Source organism: Phyllobates terribilis, unplaced genomic scaffold (genome assembly GCF_046119375.1).
Source record: "Phyllobates terribilis strain yellow unplaced genomic scaffold, ASM4611937v1 Scaffold_20__1_contigs__length_20440879, whole genome shotgun sequence".
Lineage (NCBI taxonomy): Eukaryota > Metazoa > Chordata > Amphibia > Anura > Dendrobatidae > Phyllobates > Phyllobates terribilis.
In genome coordinates, this window is record NW_027362780.1 from 9018406 (window position 1) to 9025795 (window position 7390).

Sequence of the window (7390 nt, forward strand, 5' to 3'; positions counted from 1 at the left end):
ATGGTTCCGAACTCTTCCATTGTTCTCGGCATTCCGCTGAAGTTTAAAAATGCTTCGGACCTCTTCCATTGCTCACGGAATTTTGCTGATGTTTAAAAATGCTTCGGAACTCTTCCATTTTTCTCGGATTTCTGCTGGTGTTTAAAAATGGTTCTGAACTCTTCCATTGTTCTCGGAATTCAGCTGACATTTAAAAATGGTTCGGAACTCTTCCATTGTTCTCGGAATTCCGCTGACGTTTAAAAATGCTTCGGAATGCTACAATTGTTCTCGGAATTCCGCTGAAGTTTAAAAATCCTTCGGAACTCTTCCATTGTTCTCGGAATTCCGCTGACGTTTAAAAATGCTTCAGAACACTTCCATTGTTCTCGGAATACCGCTGAAGTTTAAAAATGCTTCGGAACTGTTCCATTATTCTCGGAATTCCCCTGACATTTAAAAATGCTATGGAACTCTTTCATTGTTCTTGGAATTCTGCTGACGTTTATAAATGCTTTGGAACTCTTCCATTGTTCTCGGTATTCTGCTGACATTTAAAAATGCTTCAGAACACTCCCATTGTTCTCGGTATTCCGCTGAAGTTTAAAAATGCTTCAGATCTCTTCCATTGTTCTCGGAATTTTGCTGACGTTTAAAAATGCTTCAGAACTCTTCCATTGTTTTCGGAATTCTGCTGGCATTTTAAAATGGTTCCGAACACTTCCAATGTTCTCGGAATTCTGCTGGCGTTTAAAACTGGTTCCGAACTCTTCCATTGTTCTCGGAATTCTGCTGATGTTTAAAAATCGTTCGGAACTCTTCAATTATTCTCAGAATTCTGCTGAAGTTGAAAAATGCTTTGGAACTCTTCCATTGTTCTCGGAATTCCGCTGAAGTTTAAAATTGCTTTGGAACTCTTCCATTGTTCTTGGTAATTCTGCTGAAGTTTAAAAATTCTTTGGAACTCTTCCATTGTTCTCGGAATTATGCTGACGTTTAAAAATGCTTCCGAACTCTTCCATTTTTCTCTGAATTCCGGTGAAGTTTAAAAATGCTACGGAACTCTACCATTGTTCTCTGAATTCCGCTGACATTTAAAAATGCTTCGGAACTTTTCCATTGTTCTCGGAATTCTGCTGATGTTTATAAATGCTTTGGAACTATTCCATTGTTCTCGTAATTCCACTGAAGTTTAAAAATGCTTCAGAACTATTCCATTGTTCTCGCAATTCTGCTGACGTTTCTAAATGCTTTGGAACTCTTCCATTGTTCTCGGAATTCTGCTGACGTTTTAAAATACTTCAGAACTCTTCCATTATTCTCGGTATTCCGCTGACGTTTAAAAATGCTTCGGAACTCTTCCATTGTTCTCGAAATTCCTTTGAAGTTTAAAAATGCTTCGGAACTCTTCCATTGTTCTCAGAATTCCGCTGAAGTATAAAAATGCTTCGGAACACTACAATTGTTCTCGGAATTCTGCTGAAGTTTAAAAATGCTTTGGAACTCTTCCATTGTTCTCGGAATTCCGCAGAAGTTTAAAAATGCTTCGGAACTCTTCCATTATTTATTATTTTCTGTATTCCGCTGAAGTTTAAAAATGCTTCTGACCTCCTCCATTGTTCTCGGAATTTTGCTGACGTTTAAAAATGCTTCGGAACTCTTCCATTGTTCTCGGAATTCTCCTTGCGTTTAAAAATGGTTCCGAACTCTTCCATTGTTCTCGGAATTCCGCTGACGTTTAAAAATGCTTTGGAACGCTTCCATTGTTCTCGGAATTACGCTGAAGTTTAAAAATACTTCGCAACTCTTCCATTGTTCTCGAAATTCCACTGAAGTTTTAAAATTCCTCGGAACTGTTCCATTATTCTCGGAATTCCGCTGACATTTAAAAATGGTTCGGAACTCTTCCATTGTTCTCGGAATTCCATGGAAGTTTAACAATGTTTTGGAACACTTCCATTTTTCTCGGATATCCGCTGAAGTTTAAAAATGCTTCGGAACTCTTCCATATTTCTCGGAATTCTGCTGACATTTAAAAATGCTTCTAAACTCTTCCATTGTTCTCGGAATTCTGCTGATGTTTAAAAATGCTTCGGAACTCTTCCATTGTTCTCGGAATTCCGCTGAAGTTTAAAAATGCTTCGAAACTCTTCCATTGTTTTCGGAATTCCGCTGAAGTTTAAAAATGCTTCGGAACTCTTCCATTGTTCTCAGAATTCCGCTGAAGTTTAAAAATGCTTCGGAACTCTTCCATTGTTCTCAGAATTCCGCTGACGTGTAAAAATGCTTCGGACCTCTACCATTGTTCTCGGAATTCCGCTGATGTGTAAAAATGCTTCGGAACTCTTCCATTTTTCATGGAATTCCACTGACATTCAGAAATGCTTCGTAACTCTTCCATTGTTCTTCGAATTCTTCTGACATTTAAAAATGCTTCGGAACACTACCATTATTCTCCGAATTCTGCTGAAGTTTAAAAATGCTTCGGAACTTTTCCATTGTTCTATGTATTCCGCTGAAGTTTAAAAATGCATCGGAGCTCTTCCATTATTTTCGGTATTCCGCTGAAGTTTAAAAATGCTTCGGACCTCTTCCATTGTTCACGGAATTTTGCTGACGTTTAAAAATGCTTCGGAACACTTCCATTGTTCTCGGAATTCTGCTGGCGTTTAAAAATGGTTCCGTACTCTTCCATTGTTCTCGAAATTCTGCTGATGTTAAGAAATCGTTCGAAACTCTTCAATTAATCTCAGAATTCTGCTGTAGTTTAAAAATGCTCTGGAACTCTTCCATTGTTCTCGGAATTCTGCTGAAGTTTAAAAATGCTTTGGAACGCTTCCATTGTTCGTGGAATTCCGCTGACATTTAAAAATGCTTCGGAACTTTTCCATTGTTCTCGGAATTCTGCTGACGTTTATAAATGCTTAAGAACTCTTCCATTGTTCTCGGAATTCTGCTGACATTTAAAAATGCTTCAGAACACTCCCATTGTTCTCGGAATTCTGCTGAATTTAAAAATGCTTCGGAACTCTTCCATTGTTCTCGGTATTCTGCTGAAGTTTAAAAATGCTTCGAACCTCTTTCATTGTTCTCGGAATTTTGCTGACGTTTAAAAATGCTTCGGAACTCTTCCATTGTTCTCGGAATTCTGCTGGCGTTTTAAAATGGTTCCGAACCCTTCCATTGATCTCGGAATTCTGCTGACGTTTAAAAATGGTTCGGAGCTCTTCAATTCTTCTCAGAATTCTGCTGTAGTTTAAAAATGCTTTGGAACTCTTCCATTGCTCTCGGAATTCCGCTGAAGTTTAAAATTGCTTTGGAACTCTTCCATTGTTCTCGGAATTCTGCTGAAGTTTAAAAATTCTTAGGAACTCTTCCATTGTTCTCGGAATTATGCTGACGTTTAAAAATGCTTCCGAACTCTTCCATTTTTCTCTGAATTCCGGTGAAGTTTAAAAATGCTTCGGAACTCTACCATTGTTCTCTGAATTCCGCTGACATTTAAAAATGCTTCGGAACTTTTCCATTGTTCTCAGAATTCTGCTGATGTTTATAAATGCTTTGGAACTATACCATTGTTCTCGGAATTCTGCTGACGTTTAAAAATGGTTCGGAACCCTTCCATTGTTCTCGTAATTCCGATGAAGTTTAAAAATGCTTCAGAACTATTCCATTGTTCTCGTAATTCTGCTGACGTTTATAAATGCTTTGGAACTCTTTCATTGTTCTTGTAATTCTGCTGACGTTTAAAAATGGTTCGGAACTCTTCCATTGTACTCGGAATTCTGTTGATGTTTAAAAATTCTTCAGAATTCTTCCATTGTTCTCGGAATTCTGCTGAAGTTTAAAAATGCTTCGGAACTTTTTCATTGTTCAAGGAGTTCTGCTGACGTTTAAAAATGCTTCGGAACTCTTCCATTGTTCTCGGAATTCTGCTGAAGTTTAAGAATACAACGGAACTCTTCCATTGTACTCGGAATTCTGTTGATGTTTAAAAATTCTTCAGAATTCTTCCATTGTTCTCAGTATTCCGCTGGAGTTTAAAAATGCTTAGAAACTCATCAATTGTTCTCGGAATTCCGCTGAAGTTTTAAAATACTTCAGAACTCTTCAATTATTCTCGGTATTCCGCTGACGTTTAAAAATGCTTCAGAACTCTTCCATTGTTCTTGAAATTCCTTTGAAGTTAAAAAATTGCCTCGGAACTCTTCCATTGTTCTCGGAATTCCGCTGAAGTTTAAAAATGCTTCGGAACACTGCAATTGTTCTCGGAATTCCGCTGAAGTTTAAAAATGCTTCGGAAATCTTCCATTGTTCTCGGAATTCCGCTGACGTTTAAAAATGCTTCGGAACTCTTCCATTGTTCTCGGAATTCCGCTGACGTTTAAAAATGCTTCGGAATGCTACAATTGTTCTCGGAATTCCGCTGAAGTTTAAAAATCCTTCGGAACTCTTCCATTGTTCTCGGAATTCCGCTGACGTTTAAAAATGCTTCAGAACACTTCCATTGTTCTCGGAATACCGCTGAAGTTTAAAAATGCTTCGGAACCGTTCCATTATTCTCGGAATTCCCCTGACATTTAAAAATGCTATGGAACTCTTTCATTGTTCTTGGAATTCTGCTGACGTTTAAAAATGCTTCCATAATCTTCCATTGTTCTCGGAATTCCGGTGAAGTTTAAAAATGCTTCGAAACTCTTCCATTGTTCTCGGAATTCTGCTGGCATTTAAAAATGGTTCCGAACTCTTCCATTGTTCTCGGCATTCTGCTGAAGTTTAAAAATGCTTCGGACCTCTTCCATTGCTCACGGAATTTTGCTGATGTTTAAAAATGCTTCGGAACTATTCCATTGTTCTCGGATTTCTGCTGGTGTTTAAAAATGGTTCTGAACTCTTCCATTGTTCTCGGAATTCAGCTGACGTTTAAAAATGGTTCGGAACTCTTCCATTGTTCTCGGAATTCCGCTGACATTTAAAATTGCTTCGGAACTTTTCCATTGTACTCGGAATTCTGCTGACGTTTATAAATGCTTTGGAACTCTTCCATTGTTCTCGGATTTCTGCTGACGTTTAAAAATGCTTCAGAACACTCCCATTGTTCTCAGAATTCCACTGAAGTTTAAAAATGCTTCGGAACTCTTCCATTGTTCTCGGTATTCCGCTGAAGTTTAAAAATGCTTTTGAACTTTTCCATTGCTCTCGGAATTCTGGTGAAGTTTAAAAATGCTTTGGAACTTTTCCATTGTTCTCGGAATTCTGCCGAAGTTTAAAAATTCTTCGGAACTCTTCCATTCTTCTCGGAATTCTGCTGACGTTTAAAAATGCTTCCGAACTCTTCCATTGTTCTCAGAATTCTGCTGACGTTTAAAAATGGTTCGGAACTCTTCAATAATTCTCAGAATTCTGCTGTAGTTTAAAAATGCTTTGGAACTCTTCCATTGTTCTCGGAATTCTGCTGAAGTTTAAAAATGCTTCCGAACTCGTCCCTTGTTCTCGGAATTCCACTGAAGTTTAAAAATGCTTCGGAACTCTTCCATTGTTCTCGGAATTAAGCGGACATTTAAAAATGCTTTGGAACTTTCCCATTGTTCTCGGAATTCTGCTGACGTTTATAAATGCTTTGGAACTCTTCCATTGTTCTCGGAATTCTGCTGACGTTTAAAAATGCTTCACAACACTCCCATTGTTCTCGTAATTCCGCTGAAGTGTAAAAATGCTTCGGACCTCTTCCATTGTTCTTGGAATTTTGCTGATGTATAAAAATGCTTCGGAACTCTTCCATTGTTCTCGGAATTCTGCTGGCGTTTAAAAATGGTTCAGAACTCTTCCATTGTTCTCGGAATTCTGCTGACGTTTAAAAATGGTTCGGAACTCTTCCATTGTTCTCGGAATTCCGCTGACATTTAAAAATGCTTCGGAACTTTTCCAATGCTCTCGGAATTCTGCTGACATTTATAAATGCTTTGGAACTCTTCCATTGTTCTCTGAATTCTGCTGACGTTTAAAAATGCTTCAGAACACTCCCATTGTTCTCGGAATTCCACTGAAGTTTAAAAATGCTTCGGAACTCTTCCATTGCTCTCGGTATTCCGCTGAAGTTTAAAAATGCTTTTGAACTTTTCCGTTGCCCTCGGAATTCTGGTGAAGTTTAAAAATGCTTTGGAACTTTTCCATTGTACTCTGAATTCTGCTGAAATTTAAAAATGCTTCGTAACTCTTCCATTGTTCTCGGAATTCTGCTGACGTTTAAAAATGCTTCCAAACTCTTCCATTGTACTCGGAATTCCGGTTAAGTTTAAAAATGCTTCGGAACTCTTCCATTGTTCTCGGAATTCTGCTGACGTTTAAAAATGGTTCGGAACACTTCCATTGTTCTCGGAATTCCGCTGACATTTAAAAATGCTTCGGAACTTTTCCATTGCTCTCGGAATTCTACTGACGTTTATAAATGCTTTGGAACTCTTCAATTGTTCTCTGAATTCTGCTGACGTGTAAAAATGCTTCAGAACACTCCCATTGTTCTTGGAATTCCACTGAAGTTTAAAAATGCTTCGGAACTCTTCCATTGTTCTCGGTATTCCGCTGAAGTTTAAAAATGCTTTTGAACTTTTTCATTGCCTTCGGAATTCTGGTGAAGTTTAAAAATGCTTTGGAACTTTTCCATTGTACTCCGAATTCTGCTGAAGTTTAAAAATGCTTCGGAACTCTTCCATTGTTCTCGGAATTCTGCTGACGTTTAAAAATGCTTCCAAACTCTTCCATTGTTCTCGGAATTCCGGTGAAGTTTAAAAATGCTTCGGAACTCTTCCATTGTTCTCGGAATTCTGCTGGCATTTAAAAATGGTTCCGAACTTTTCCATTGTTCTCGGCATTCTGCTGATGTTTAAAAATGGTTCGGAACTCTTCAATAATTCTCAGAATTCTGCTGTAGTTTAAAAATGCTTTGGAACTCTTCCATTGTTCTCGGAATTCCGCTGAAGTTCAAAAATGCTTTGGAACTTTTCCATTGCTCTCGGAATTCTGGTGAAGTTTAAAAATGCTTTGGAAATTTTTCATTGTTCTCGGAATTCTGCTGAAGTTTAAAAATGCTTCGGAACTCTTCCATTGTTTATGGAATCCTGCTCACGTTTAAAAATGCTTCCGAACTCTTCCATTGTTGTTGGAATACCGCTGAAGTTTAAAAATGCTTCGGAACTCTTCCATTGTTCTCGGAATTCTGCTGGCGTTTAAAAATTGTTCGGAACTCTTCCATTGTTCTCGGAATTCTGCTGACATTTAAAAATGGTTCGGAACTCTTCAATAATTCTCAGAATTCTGCTGTAGTTTAAAAATGCTTTTTAACTCATCCATTGTTCTCGGTATTCCGCTGAAGTTTAAAAATGCTTTTGAACTTTTCCTTTGTTCTCGGAAT